Source organism: Bombina bombina, chromosome 3 (assembly GCF_027579735.1).
Source record: "Bombina bombina isolate aBomBom1 chromosome 3, aBomBom1.pri, whole genome shotgun sequence".
In the NCBI taxonomy this organism is placed as follows: domain Eukaryota; kingdom Metazoa; phylum Chordata; class Amphibia; order Anura; family Bombinatoridae; genus Bombina; species Bombina bombina.
The window spans coordinates 703,675,838-703,691,681 of NC_069501.1; positions in this window are offsets into that span (position 1 = coordinate 703,675,838).

Below are 15,844 nucleotides of genomic sequence, written 5' to 3' on the forward strand. Positions count from 1 at the left end.
TCCAACCTGGTACTAGCAAGGTGTACCTAATAAACAGCTAGATTATGAGTTTTGAGCGCTATAGGGATTTCAACGACCACCACAAAAGCGGCCTTATTTCTCCTTCCTTTAGCGCTGGTATTACGAGTTTTAAAAAAGCAGGCTTGTGCGGGCGATATGGTTGCGTTGAGCTCCATACCGCTCCGAAATCAAGCACTGCTGTTACGTGCCTGTGCACGATTTCCCCATACACATCAATGGAGAGAGCCAGCAAAAAAAAATGTCTAACACCTGCGATTGCGGAATGAAAATTGATGTCTATGGGGAAAATAAAACTAATGTTTAAGCCTAACACCCTAACATAAACCCTGAGTCTAAACACCCCTAATCTGCCACCCCCAACATCGCCGCCACCTACATACAGTTATTAACCCCTAATCTGCCACCCCCAACATCGCCGCCCCTTACCATAATGTTATTAACCCCTAATCTGCCACCCCTAACATCGCTGCCACTTACATAAAACTATTGCAACAGTCATTAGATATACAATACATTAAACAACATTTAAAAACATAATTAATAGGAGCCTGTGTGTAATATATATTTCCATTATAACTACATATAACCTAAAAAACTCCCTATTATGTATGTTGCCCTGTTTTATAAAGTGCATATGCAACCTTTAGATATGGTACAAGAAAGTGATACTAAAAAACTGACATTGATCCTATTATAAAAAATACAAAAATAAAAAATAATTTTTATTGGTTAAAAATTCTTAAGGACATTGTTAAATCCTCTAAACAGGGGCATTAAGAAAAAAAAGAAAAATGAAGGAAAAAAGATCAGATCTTAATAATAAGTGGATCTTTGTAAAAGGCAACGTGAATCATGCTAGAAAAGAAAAAATGTCTAAATGAACATTCAACCCTTTGGGTTGAAGACAGTCGAATTTTTTGATCCAATATGTCTCACGTCTCAATTTCAGCAATCTGTTAGTATCCCAAATATTTTGGGGGATCCATTCAATAATTTTAATTTCCAAGTCTTTGGGGTCCTTATTATGAGCCAACATGAAATGTTGAGAGACACTATGGCCTAGATTTGGAGTTTGGCGGTAGATGGGCTGTTAACGCTACGCAGGCTTTTTTCTGGCCGCACCATAAAATTAACTCTGGTATTGAGAGTTCAAAAAAATGCTGCGTTAGGCTCCAAAAAAGGAGCGTAGAGCATTTTTACCGCAAATGCAACTCTCGATACCAGAGTTGCTTACGGACGCGGCCAGCCTCAAAAACGTGCTCGTGCACGATTCCCCCATAGGAAACAATGGGGCTGTTTGAGCTGAAAAAAAACCTAACACCTGCAAAAAAGCAGCGTTCAGCTCCTAACGCAGCCCCATTGTTTCCTATGGGGAAACACTTCCTACGTCTGCACCTAACACTCTAACATGTACCCAGAGTCTAAACACCCCTACCCTTACACTTATTAACCCCTAATCTGCCGCCCCCGCTATCGCTGACCCCTGCATTATATTATTAACCCCTAATCTTCCGCTCCGTAAACCGCCGCAACTTACATTATCCCTATGTACCCCTAATCTGCTGCCCCTAACACCGCCGACCCCTATATTATATTTATTAACCCCTAACCTGCCCCCCACAACGTCGCCGCCAGCTACTTACAATAATTAACCCCTAATCTGCCGAGCGGACCTGAGCACTACTATAATAAAGTTATTAACCCCTAATCCGCCTCACTAACCCTATCATAAATAGTATTAACCCCTAATCTGCCCTCCCTAACATCGCCGACACCTAACTTCAATTATTAACCCCTAATCTGACGACCGGAGCTCATCGCTACTATAATAAATGGATTAACCCCTAAAGCTAAGTCTAACCCTAACACTAACACCCCCCTAACTTAAATATAATTTAAATCTAACGAAATTAATTAACTCTTATTAAATAAATTATTCCTATTTAAAGCTAAATACTTACCTGTAAAATACATCCTAATATAGCTACAATATAAATTATAATTATATTGTAGCTATTTTAGGATTAATATTTATTTTACAGGCAACTTGGTAATTATTTTAACCAGGTACAATAGCTATTAAATAGTTAAGAACTATTTAATAGTTACCTAGTTAAAATAATAACAAAATTACCTGTAAAATAAGTCCTAACCTAAGTTATAATTAAACCTAACACTACCCTATCAATAAATTAATTAAATAAAATACATACAATTACCTACAATTAACCTAACACTACACTATCAATAAATAAATTAAATACAATTGCTACAAATAACTACAATTACATAAACTAACTAAAGTACAAAAAATAAAAAATAACTAAGTTACAAAAAATAAAAAAATATTTACAAACATAAGAAAAATATTACAACAATTTCAAACTAATTACACCTACTCTAAGCCTCCTAATAAAATAACAAAGACCCCCAAAATAAAAAAATGCCCTACCCTATTCTAAATTAATAGAGTTAAAAGCTCTTTTACCTTACCAGCCCTGAACAGGGCCCTTTGCGGGGCATGCCCCAAGAAAATCAGCTCTTTTGCCTGTAAAAAAAAACATACAATACCCCCCCCCAACATTACAACCCACCACCCACATACCCCTAATCTAACCCAAACCCTCCTTTAATAAACCTAACACTAAGCCCCTGAAGATCTTCCTACCTTGTCTTCACCATCCAGGTATCACCGATCCGTCCTGGCATCCGGTGCTGAAGAGGTCCAGAAGAGGCTCCAAAGTCTTCCTCCTATCCGGCAAGAAGAGGACATCCGGACCGGCAAACATCTTCTCCAAGCGGCATCTTCGATCTTCTTCCATCTGGTGCGGAGCGGGTCCATCTTGAATCAGCCGACGCGGATCCATCCTCTTCTTCCGGCGTCTCCCGACGAATGACGGTTCCTTTAAGGGACGTCATCCAAGATGGCGTCCCTCGAATTCCGATTGGCTGATAGGATTCTATCAGCCAATCGGAATTAAGGTAGGAATATTCTGATTGGCTGATGGAATCAGCCAATCAGAATCAAGTTCAATCCTATTGGCTGATCCAATCAGCCAATCAGATTGAGCTCGCATTCTATTGGCTGTTCCGATCAGCCAATAGAATGCGAGCTCAATCTGATTGGCTGATTGGATCAGCCAATCGGATTGAACTTGATTCTGATTGGCTGATTCCATCAGCCAATCAGAATATTCCTACCTTAATTCCGATTGGCTGATAGAATCCTATCAGCCAATCGGAATTCGAGGGACGCCATCTTGGATGACGTCCCTTAAAGGAACCGTCATTCGTCGGGAGACGCCGGAAGAAGAGGATGGATCCGCGTCGGCTGATTCAAGATGGACCCGCTCCGCACCGGATGGAAGAAGATCGAAGATGACGCTTGGAGAAGATGTTTGCCGGTCCGGATGTCCTCTTCTTGCCGGATAGGAGGAAGACTTTGGAGCCTCTTCTGGACCTCTTCAGCACCGGATGCCAGGACGGATCGGTGATACCTGGATGGTGAAGACAAGGTAGGAAGATCTTCAGGGGCTTAGTGTTAGGTTTATTTAAGGGGGGTTTGGGTTAGATTAGGGGTATGTGGGTGGTGGGTTGTAATGTTGGGGGGGGGTATTGTATGTTTTTTTTTACAGGCAAAAGAGCTGATTTTCTTGGGGCATGCCCCGCAAAGGGCCCTGTTCAGGGCTGGTAAGGTAAAAGAGCTTTTAACTCTATTAATTTAGAATAGGGTAGGGCATTTTTTTATTTTGGGGGTCTTTGTTATTTTATTAGGGGGCTTAGAGTAGGTGTAATTAGTTTAAAATTGTTGTAATATTTTTCTTATGTTTGTAAATATTTTTTTATTTTTTGTAACTTAGTTATTTTTTATTTTTTGTACTTTAGTTAGTTTATGTAATTGTAGTTATTTGTAGCAGTTGTATTTAATTTATTTATTGATAGTGTAGTGTTAGGTTAATTGTAGGTAATTGTAGGTATTTTATTTAATTAATTTATTGATAGGGTAGTGTTAGGTTTAATTATAACTTAGGTTAGGATTTATTTTACAGGTAATTTTGTTATTATTTTAACTAGGTAACTATTAAATAGTTCTTAACTATTTAATAGCTATTGTACCTGGTTAAAATAATTACCAAGTTGCCTGTAAAATAAATATTAATCCTAAAATAGCTACAATATAATTATAATTTATATTGTAGCTATATTAGGATGTATTTTACAGGTAAGTATTTAGCTTTAAATAGGAATAATTTATTTAATAAGAGTTAATTAATTTCGTTAGATTTAAATTATATTTAAGTTAGGGGGGTGTTAGTGTTAGGGTTAGACTTAGCTTTAGGGGTTAATCCATTTATTATAGTAGCGATGAGCTCCGGTCGTCAGATTAGGGGTTAATAATTGAAGTTAGGTGCCGGCGATGTTAGGGAGGGCAGATTAGGGGTTAATACTATTTATGATAGGGTTAGTGAGGCGGATTAGGGGTTAATAACTTTATTATAGTAGCGCTCAGGTCCGCTCGGCAGATTAGGGGTTAATAAGTGTAGGCAGGTGTCGGCGACGTTGTGGGGGGCAGATTAGGGGTTAATAAATATAATATAGGGGTCGGCGGTGTTAGGGCAGCAGATTAGGGGTACATAAGGATAACGTAGATGGCGGCGCTTTGCGGTCGGCAGATTAGGGGTTAATTATTGTAGGTAGCTGGCGGCGACGTTGTGGGGGGCAGGTTAGGGGTTAATAAATATAATACAGGGGTCGGCGGGGTTAGGGGCAGCAGATTAGGGGTACATAAGTATAACGTAGGTGGCGGTCGGCAGATTAGGGGTTAAAAAAAATTCTTCGAGTTGCGGCGATGTGGTGGGACCTCAGTTTAGGGGTACATAGGTAGTTTATGGGTGTTAGTGTACTTTAGGGTACAGTAGTTAAGAGCTTTATGAACCGGCGTTAGCCCAGAAAGCTCTTAACTCCTGCTTTTTTCAGGCGGCTGGAGTTTTGTCGTTAGAGCTCTAACGCTCACTTCAGAAACGACTCTAAATACCGGCGATAGGAAGATCCCATTGAAAAGATAGGATACGCAATTGACGTAAGGGGATCTGCGGTATGGAAAAGTCGCGGCTGAAAAGTGAGCGTTAGACCCTTTTTTGAGTGACTCCAAATACCGGCGGTAGCCTAAAACCAGCGTTAGGAGCCTCTAACGCTGGTTTTCACGGCTACCGCCGAACTCAAAATCTAGGCCTAAGTGTCTCCAATCCTTTATCAATATTAGCTAAATGTTCCCTTAAACAGTACTTGATTTTTCTTTTAGTTCTCCCAACGTAAACTAGATTGCACTTGCATTTTAAATACACCACGTAGGTTCTCATGCATGTGCACCTACTCTTATTACTAAATCTCTTTGAACTATCATAATTCTCAAAGGAGTTATGATCTACTCCAATGTGAGGGGCCATTACACAGTCTTTTGTTTTACACTTGTATGTTCCTGGTAAACTCCCCCAATCTGATGGTCTCATTTGGGGCTTATTTCTTAATTTGCTAGGGGCCAGAATAATTTTCAAATCCCTGTTTTTCTAAAAAATAATCTCTGGTCTATCACCAATAGACTTTCTTAGGATCGGGTCAAAATGTAATACTTGCCAATGTTTATTAATTATGCCCTTAATTTTGTGATGTTGATTATTACATTTTGTTACAAATTTAGGGATTGAATTTTCAATTTGTGCTGTTGTTTTTCTATTGTTATTTGTTTTTTCCAATAGAGACCTCCTATCCATTTGGTCCACTCTTTCTTTCATTCTTACCAAAATATGTTGATTATAGCCTTTATCTTCAAATTTTTTTGTTAGTATACTGGCCTCTTGGACATAATCCTCATTATTTGTACAATTTTTTTTTATGCACTGGTATTGGCCTAAGGGGATATTATTCTTCCACTGTTTGAGGTGGCTGATACGCGTATTAAGTAGTCAATTTCTATCTGTATCTTTTCTATAATTTTTCACTACTATTTTGTTCTTATTAATGTACAAAGTTAAAGCCAAAAAAATAATTTGGGTCTGAGAATATGTAAAAGTGAATTTGAGATTATAATTATTCATATTCATGAAATGGACTAATTTTTCAATATCCTGAGATTCGCCTTGCCAGACCATAATTATATCATCTATATAACGATAATACATAATTATGTGTTAAGAGAATGGGTTATTATTCCATATATACTGGTCCTCAAAATTAGACATATACAGTAGATATTTGCATATGATGGGGCGAAAGTTGTCCCCATCGCTGTTCCCTGTATCTGTTTATAGAATCTATTTTCGAACAAAAAATAATTGTGCGCTAAAATAAACCGTATAGAATCTGAAAGAAATTTAGTATGTATGTGTACATTCTCTGTTGATTAAGATAGGGAAATTGTAATTTTAATTTAAAGTTAGGAGGTTGTTAGGTTTAGGGGTTAATAGTTTATTTTAGTATATTTCATTGTGGGGGCTTGCGGTTTAAGGGTTAATAGGTTTATTATAGTATATTTCGTTGTGGGGGGCTTTCGGTTTAGGGGTTAATAGTTTATTTTAGTATATCTTGTAGTGGGGGGCTTGCAGTTTAGGGATTAATAGGTTTATTATAGCGGCGGTGTGGGCGGATGGCAGATTAGGGGTTAATAATATTTAAATAGTGTTTTTGATGCAGAAGGGTGGTGGTTTAGGGGTTAATAACTTTATTATAGTGGTGACGATGTCGGGGAGCGGCGGAATAGGGGTTAATACAGTTTAATAGTGACGGCGATGTCCGGAGCACTAGATTAGGGGTTAATAAATTTATTATAGTGTTTGCAATGCGGGAGGGCCTCGGTTTAGGGGTTAATAGGTAGTTTATGGGTGTTAGTGTACTTTGTAACACTTTAGTTATGAGTTTTATGTTACAGCTTTGTAGCGTAAAACTCATAACTGCTGACTTTAGATGGCGTTACGGATCTTGTGGTTATAGAGTGCATCGCTCACTTTTTGGCCTCCCAGGCAAACTCATAATAACGGTGGAATGGGAGTCCCATTGAAAAAGGACTTTTTTAAAAGTGCGGTACTGACGTTGCATGACAGGCTAAGGTTTGCGTTACAGACTTGTAATAGCAGCGTTAGGGAAAATGAAGCATTATGGGCCATAACGCAAACCTCGTAATCTAGGTGAAAGTGTCCGGTGAACATATATATATATATATATAAATATAGTATATATATATATACACAGACATCCCAACTCTCCCGGAAGGTCCGGGAGTCTCCCTTATTGAAAAAGCTGCTCCCTGACACCTGCAAATGAAACACAATCTCCCGCAAATAGCGGTTCCAGAGAAATTCAAATTTGTGCTTGCACTTTTCATTTCTACCTCTAGGTGTTACTGTTCCGTTATAGTTCAATGTAAATAGTTACTGTGTTCCTCTCTAGACTTTTTCCCCCCTTCCTGATCTCTACTCTAGTGTGGTGTGAGACAGCAGCAGACCTGATATATAGGTGAGATGTACAGACTCCCATACCTCTATATTGTGCAGACTCCTATACCTCTATATTGTGCAGACTCCCATACCTCTAGACTCCCATACTCTATATTGTGATAACATTTTCAACTATTTCATAATCAGAGCACTAAGGATTTCTGAATTGGGTTTGGGGGGTCTGGGGGGTACAATAGTGAGGTGGTACAGTGAGGTACTACACAGAGGTGGTACAGTGAGGTACTATAGTGAGGTGGTACAGTTAGGTACTATAGTGAGGTGGTACAGTGAGGTACTATAAAGAGGTGGTAAAGTGAGGTGCTATAGTGATGTGGTACAGTGAGGTACTATAGTGAGGTGGCACAGTGAGGTACTATAGTAAGGTACTATAGTGAGGTACTATAGTGAGGTGGTACAGTGAGGTACTATACAGAGGTGGTACAGTGAGGTACTATACAGAGGTGGTACAGTGAGGTACTATATAGAGGTAGTACAGTGAGGTACTATAGTGAGGTTGGCATGCAGTGAGGTAGTATAGTGAGGGGCGCGGGGGGCACCTCCCTGAAATTAGTTTTTGCAGGTTGGGATGTCTGTATATATATTAATATATATAAATGTAGCTTTGATGTGCACTCTCACTCTATATAACAAGGCCAGGGTGCTAGTGGGGTCAATAGACATTAACAAAGAACTAGCACTCTCTGGTTTTTTAAATCAAGCAAAAAAAGTTTACTGTGAATAGTGACGTATCGGGGACAAACTCTGAGGAAGGGGATACTTTGTCCCCAAACGTCATTATTCACAGTAAACTTTTTACTTGATTTAAAAGACCCCAGAGAGTGCAAGTTCTTTGTTCATATATATATATATATATATATATATATATATATATATATATATATATATAATTTTAAAAAGCTACTAATAAATATTAAACATTTATCTAGATGTGACATATTTTTACATACACATGTATTATAACATTTGATAAATATTTCAGACAATTTCTTTATGTTTCTTTTTGATGTAAGGCAAAATGTGCCTTTGATACTGATGTTGGTTATTTTTCGATAATATTTATTGCAGAACAATACTTTTATTTAATTTTGATATATGATACAGCCATATAAAACTATTATTATAACAATATATTACCTAGTATAATTATTATGGCTGATAGCATGACAACATTGTTTTCCACATGCTTTCTAAGTAGTTTAAGTAATATAATGTGATACTTAAAGAAATTAAAATAGCCCCAGACATTTCTTGAATAAAGCTTGAGGGTTTTTTATTACAATCTAGATTTAACATTTCTTCTTCAGAAAATAGAGATTTCTTAAAAATGCCAGGGGCCTGAAACAGATTATAAATGCATTGACTCACTGCTGAACAGACTGAATGGAAAAAAAATGAATGCAAATTGCATTTTCAAACTGTCACTAGGAAGGAAAATGATTCTAACACTGGTTTATTTGCATATCACAACAAATGTGTCCTTAATGTAATTATTTAACTATTAAAACAACTTCTAACCAACGCATTGATAGATAATAGGCTCAAAAAGGGTGTCAATTATCATTTGCTTCCATAAAAGGAAATAAAAGTTGAATATGAAATGTAATTAGTAGCATTTTTTAAATTATACGTTTGCTACAATGCTTCTTAAAACTAATTATAAGTTTAGTAAGGGTCATGGCCTTATAATCCTTCTATACCACTCTGCATTTCTAGTCTTGTCTTTATTGTATCCCTGCATAATGCTGCAGAATCTATTGATCTATTACAGATAATAATAATAAGCATGCATTATTCCTTCTTTCAATGCAGTGATTGTGGACAAATACATTTGCAAACTTAGCATACCCCAGCAAACATGTATTTGTAAAACTCTTCAAATCAGATTTAGAATTTCACAGCAGTGCATTTCAAATTTTAAAAGCACAGAATTTTAAACTACTTTCCAATCTTACTTATATTAGCAGATTTGCAACATTCTCTTGTTATCCATTGCTGAAGGAACAACATTGCTCTACTGGCAGCTAGCTGAACACATCTAGTTAGTCAATCACAAGAGACAAGTGTGTGCAAGCACCAATCAGCAGCTAGCTCCCACTAGTGTAGGATATGTATATATTATATTTCAACAAGGGATACCAAGAGAACAAAGCACATTTAAAAATAGAAGTTAATTTAAAAGTGTCTTAAAATTACATGTTCTATCTGAATCATGCAAGTTTAATTTTGACTTTACTATCCCTTTAATTTTATGACTATTTTAGAATTATGGGGCCGTATTACAAGTTGTGCGGTATGGCTTTACCGCATGAAAAATGGCCTTTGCGTGCAGAATGGTCAGCTACTTGACATTACATGTTGCATGGTATGGTCTTACCCTCGATTGTTATGGCCTATACCGCAATGATCCATTCTGCACTCAAAGACCTGTAGTTATGTGTTTTGCAAAACGAAAAAAAATTCACAAAACACATAAAAAATATGTTATAAAGTACACTAACACCCATAAACCACACTATTAACCCCTAAACCACCAATCCCCCACATCGGAACTACTAAAATAAAGTATTAACCCCTAAACCGCCGTCCAACCACATTGCGACTAAAAAAAAAACTATTAACCCCTAAACCACAACCCCCTTGCATCACAACTACTAAAATAATGTATTTACCCCTAATCCACCATCCCCGAACATCACAACTACTAAAATAAACCTATTAACCCCTAAACCACCGTCCTCCCACATCGGGACTACGTAAATTAAACTATTTAACCCTAAACCTAACACCCCCTAACTTTTAAATTAAAGTTACAATATCTAACTACCTTAAAATAAATAAAAACTTACCTATGAAAAAAATAAAACCTAAGCTTAAAGTGAATGTCAACTTTCATGATAAAGTGCCTGTTTTTTTTAAAAAAACTATTAAAAACAGCAGTACTTTAATTCATAAAAGTTTACACCGGATTTTACAAATACTTACCCTCTTCTCCTGAAAATCCTGATCTCTGATCCCCTGCCTACAGATCCTCTGTACTTCGTAATGACGAAAATGACGCAATGACGAAACCGGCTTCCTCCAATCACGGCTCCCCCCCAGGAGCGTCTATCTGGTGAGGTCACACCGTGATTGGAGTAAGCCGGTTTCGTCATTGCTGTGTAAGTACAGCAGGAAGAAGCAGACAGGGGATCAGTGATCCGGCGTATTTGTCCGGTGCAATCTAAACTTTCATGAATGAAAGTGCCCCTGTTTTTAATAGTTTTTTTTTAAAAAACCTGGCAATTTATCATGAAATTTGGCATTCACTTTAAAAAAAAACAAAAAAAAAAACTAACTAACATTACTTGTTTAAAAAAAATACCAAAAATAAAAAAACGACATTACCAAAAATAAATAAACCTAACATTACAAAAAATAATAAAACCTAACATTACAAAACAAAATAAAATAATAAAACCTAACATTAAATAACAAAATAAAATCTAAAATTACACAAAATAAAAAAAGCTAACATTACAGAAAATAGCAAATGAAATTATCCAAAATAAAATAAAATTATTCCTTTTCTAATACCCCCCTCCATTAAAAAACCCACCCCAAAATAAAATAAAGCCTAATCTCTAAATAAACTCCCAATTGCCCTTAAAAGGGCCTTTTTGTAGGGCATTGCCCTACAGTTAACAGTTCTTTTGCAAAGAAAATAAACACATTACCCCCTAACATTACAACCCCCCCACCCCCTAAAAATAAAAAAAACCTAACTAAAAAAAAAAACCTAATCTACTGATTGCCCCAAAAAGGGCATTTGTAGGGGCATTGCCCTGAAAAGGACATTCAGCTCTATTTAAGCCCATCTAAAAAAATGCTCAAATTAAGGCGATTGTGTTCAAGTGATCACATTCACTTTCAACGTGTAATGCGAGCAGACATTGCTGCTCAACGCTGCCCTTCGAAAATATGGGGAGTTACTGCAAGCAAACAAATTTGCAGTTGTTTAAACAGCGTGCTACTTGATTCAAGCGTAATGATCTTGCAATCGTGTTTACATTCCTCGTGATAACGATAGCGATGCACTCGTTATCTGGCCCCATGTAGTTACAAGACATTTCTGTTGTGTTGCTATAGAATAACATAACAACCAAGTTTAATCATTTTTAAAACATCCTTTTTAATGTAATTATTTTTTAATAGTCAAACTCTGCCGACCATTTGCCGTGTTTGCTGATGTAAGGCATCTTTCACATTTTATTTAAGTGACATAATTATATCAGTATATCTCATCTGTGTTATTCAGAAAGCAAGAAATGATTATAGACTTGATCTCATAATTTAAAGTAAAAACATTTAACATGAAGTCTTCTCTAACCATCTGAATAAAAAAGCATACTTTCTCAGCTCCATTTGCTGTAAGAATAGTCTGAAACTATTATTAATGAGAAGTTAGTAATATAAGAAGCTAAGGAACTCCTCTGATAATTCCGGATGTATTAGCTGGCAATTCTTACCTGAACCCGAGCCAATGCATTCTGAGATCCCATAAATCCATAAATAGAATTTTTCATGACTGAAGGAATGAGTATTTAGCAGCAATATTGTGCAGCTAGTAGTATTACTGCTGTATCTGTGACAACATATAGGTGTGTTCACATTTATTCTGTATGGCGCTTCATGGTATATAAATAATAGTACATTTGTTTGTTACTGACCTTTATAAAATGACTTGTAACCCCTGAGAGATACAGTTGTGCAGTAGCTAAATAATTAATTATACTGTAACACTTATCTATAGCCTAAATTGGTCAGTAAACAATCTTCCTGGACTAAAACCAGTCCTGTCATGCTGATTTAATTTTCTTGAGATAAGAGTTAGTTAGGATTGTTGGTGTTTTCTGATTATGTGCTAAACTCTTTCTGAAATCCTAGAGATTAATTCACTAGCTTTCCAGCTTTTAATTCAGTGCTATGGAATTTAGAAACAAAACTGTTTCAGTTAGAAAATTCTATGGGGTCTATTTATCAAAGCATCAACTGAAAATACGCTTGAATTCCGCATCGTATTTGTCACGACATTGATCCGCCGTAGTTATCAAAGTGTCAAGATTGTCTATTGTTGAAATTTGTGACGTAATATACGATCCCGCAATCTCAATTCAACTCAGATCGATGTTTGCGTCATTACAGATGTTTCGAATTCAGATTCAACTCTATTTGAACGTTTTCCAAATTTATCAAACATTTAACAGGTACGTTTGCGTCAATTCCGACGCAGCGTACATAGTTTTCAATTCGCCACCCTTGAGGTCGCGGATGCCATAGAAGTCAATGGGAGTCTGAAAATACAGAAAGCTTATGTTCGATGCTGCAAGAGAATGAAGTATATTACATAGTAATATAAATTAGAAACTCTATTAAAATTGTATACCCTTTCTAAATCAAACAATATTATTGCTCCTCATTTGGTGCACTAGTAGATATAGGGATAAAAATGAAAAATACATTACTACTTATGGATTATGCTACAACTTTGTCTCTCATTACAAAGCAAGGGGACAATCTTATTTGTACAAATTTGTTGAAAAGTTTTGCCCCAAACTTGTCACACTAATAAATATAGAGATCAAAAGGAAATAAATACACAACATAATATAGCTAACTTCCTTTTTATTTTTTGGGAAAGATCTATGTGCACCATGTTTAAGCCATGTAATACAAGTTACACTCTCCACTTCGTACCAATTTTGACGCAACATTTTTTGCACCAATTATGACGCAAACTCCTAAACAACTCCACACTAGTGAATTTTTCAACCACTTTTGATTGGAATATGCATAATCACAGGATTTATGACATCAGCCAATGTGATTCAAATATACATTTTAAACTATCACTAACGAATCAAATTGCTCGATACTTGTGTCATTGATCATTCATCAGAACTTGTAAGTGCCATTTGTTACATTGTGTATTATACTTTGAAAGTATGTATATGTGAATTTAGAATTAAAGATAAACATTGATGCTGACATTAGGACACAGTATAATATTTTAGACAAGGATTTTAAAATTCGAATTGATGTTTGATTCAATATAATCTTAAGCTGATAGCTCAAAGGGATAGCCCACCTAACATTAAACTGTCATGATTCAGATACAGCAGAAATTAAAATCGCCTATTTACTGGAATGCTATTTTCAGTGTAATTCTTCACAACAACAAAAAAGGATTTAGGGAAAAGTAAATATGTTTGAAAAAGATTTCTAACATAACACACACACCACACATATACATATACATATACATATACATATATATATATATATATATATATATATATATATATATATATATATATATATGCAAGTATGTCCAAAGATATATGTACAAATTCTATCATTAATAATCATTTATAAAACAAAATGAGATAAAAGCATATCATGACTTCTAGAAATACAAATACATTATGTGAAAGTATCAGTATATAACATATTTCTTTGTATAACAAATATTAAAATAACTTTCTATGAGATATTGTTTGTTGAGGTATAAATGTAGCTATTTCTTGGACATTAACAGTTTAAAAATAAAAGATTAGCTTTAGAGAAATGTACTTGTTCATGGACAGTAATGAAATGATATAAATAAAGTGTGGAAAAAATGGAATAACGGCGACATCGATGACTGTTAGTTAACAGTCCGATGCTCTTTGCACCGTACTTGACGCGCGTGTTTTTGACAGCTTTTTTGATAAATAGGGGGATCGCATTCAGATCCACATCAGCGATTTCTGGCGAGCGTATTGATGCCGGCGAATGCTCTGAGATTGACGCTTTGATAAATAGACCCCTCTATATGGCAATTGCACAAAATTAGCATTTGTTGTACTGGAAAATGTAAGAATTTCTATAACAAAAAAAGTTTTTCTTGGACTTTTTTGCCTGGTTAATTCAGTTTTTTCCCACTGGATTTTCTTAGGCCACTACATATACAAAAAATATGATATATACAAAACAAATAGCTGGCAAATACTGATTTGCAAGTTTTATTGAATGTTTTTATTACCCGTGAAGGATAGATAAGATAGATAAAATAAAAACAATTACACCTAATCTAATAGCCCTATACAAATAAAAAAGCCCCCCAAAATAAAAACACCCCCTAGCCTACAATAAACTACCAATAGCCCTTAAAAGGGCATTTTGTAGGGCATTGCCCTAAAGAAATCAGCTCTTTTACCTAGAAAAAAAATAGAAAGACCCCCCAACAGTAAAACCCACCACCCAACCAACCCCCGAATAAAAAACCTAACGCTAACAAAAACCTAAGCTACCCATTGCCCTGAAAAGGGCATTTGTATGGGCATTTACCTTAAAAGGGTATTCAGCTCTTTTTCTTGCCCTGAAAAGGGCATTTAGCTCTTTTAAGAAAAGCCCAAACCCTAATCTAAAAAAAAAAAACACCCAAAAAAGTTTAAAAAAAACTAACACTAACCCCTAACGATCCACTTACAGTTTCTGAAGTCCGGACATCCAGGCGGTGAGAAGTCTTCATCCTGGCGGCGAGGTCTTCATCCATCCAGGCGGCGTCTTCTATCTTCATCCCGGTGGCATCTTCTATCTTCATCCCGGCGGCGCGGAGCAGGTCCATCCTGAAGACATCAGACGCGGAGCATCCTCTCCATACGGTTGCCGCTGTATACTGAATCTTCAATGCAAGGGAGCCTTTTCAAAATGGCGTCCCTTGCATTCCTTTTGGCTGATTTGATTTTTGAAATTCAAATCAGCTAATAGGATGAGAGCTACTGAAATCCTACTGGCTGTTCAAATCAGCCAATAGGATGAGAGCTACTGAAATTCTATTGGCTATTCAAATCAGCCAATATAATTTCAGTAGCTCTCATCCTATTGGCATTAACGGAGTTGCGTTACAGAGCTTTTCATTCCGTGATCGCAGGTGTCTAACACTTTCTCCCCATTGATGTCTACAGGACCGTCTTTAACACAGGGCAAAAGGGGCAGCTGCCCTGGACCCAGTTTCTGTTGAGGGGCCCAAGAGTCCAAAAAAAAAAAAAAAATTTTTTTTTTTTTAATGGTTCATACCAGACTGCTGATTTGACATGGGGAACACACACATTCTGTCATAATACTGTCACAGTCAAAAGTACTCTGCTTATATATATATATATATATACATTTTTTTTTTTTAAACTGTGCCAGACCGTGCCAGTGTCATCTGTGCCAAGCTATTGCCATGTGCTGTTTTAGATGTGCACTGTGCAGCACTGAATGCAAAGCCCTAACTCGGCATCCAGCCA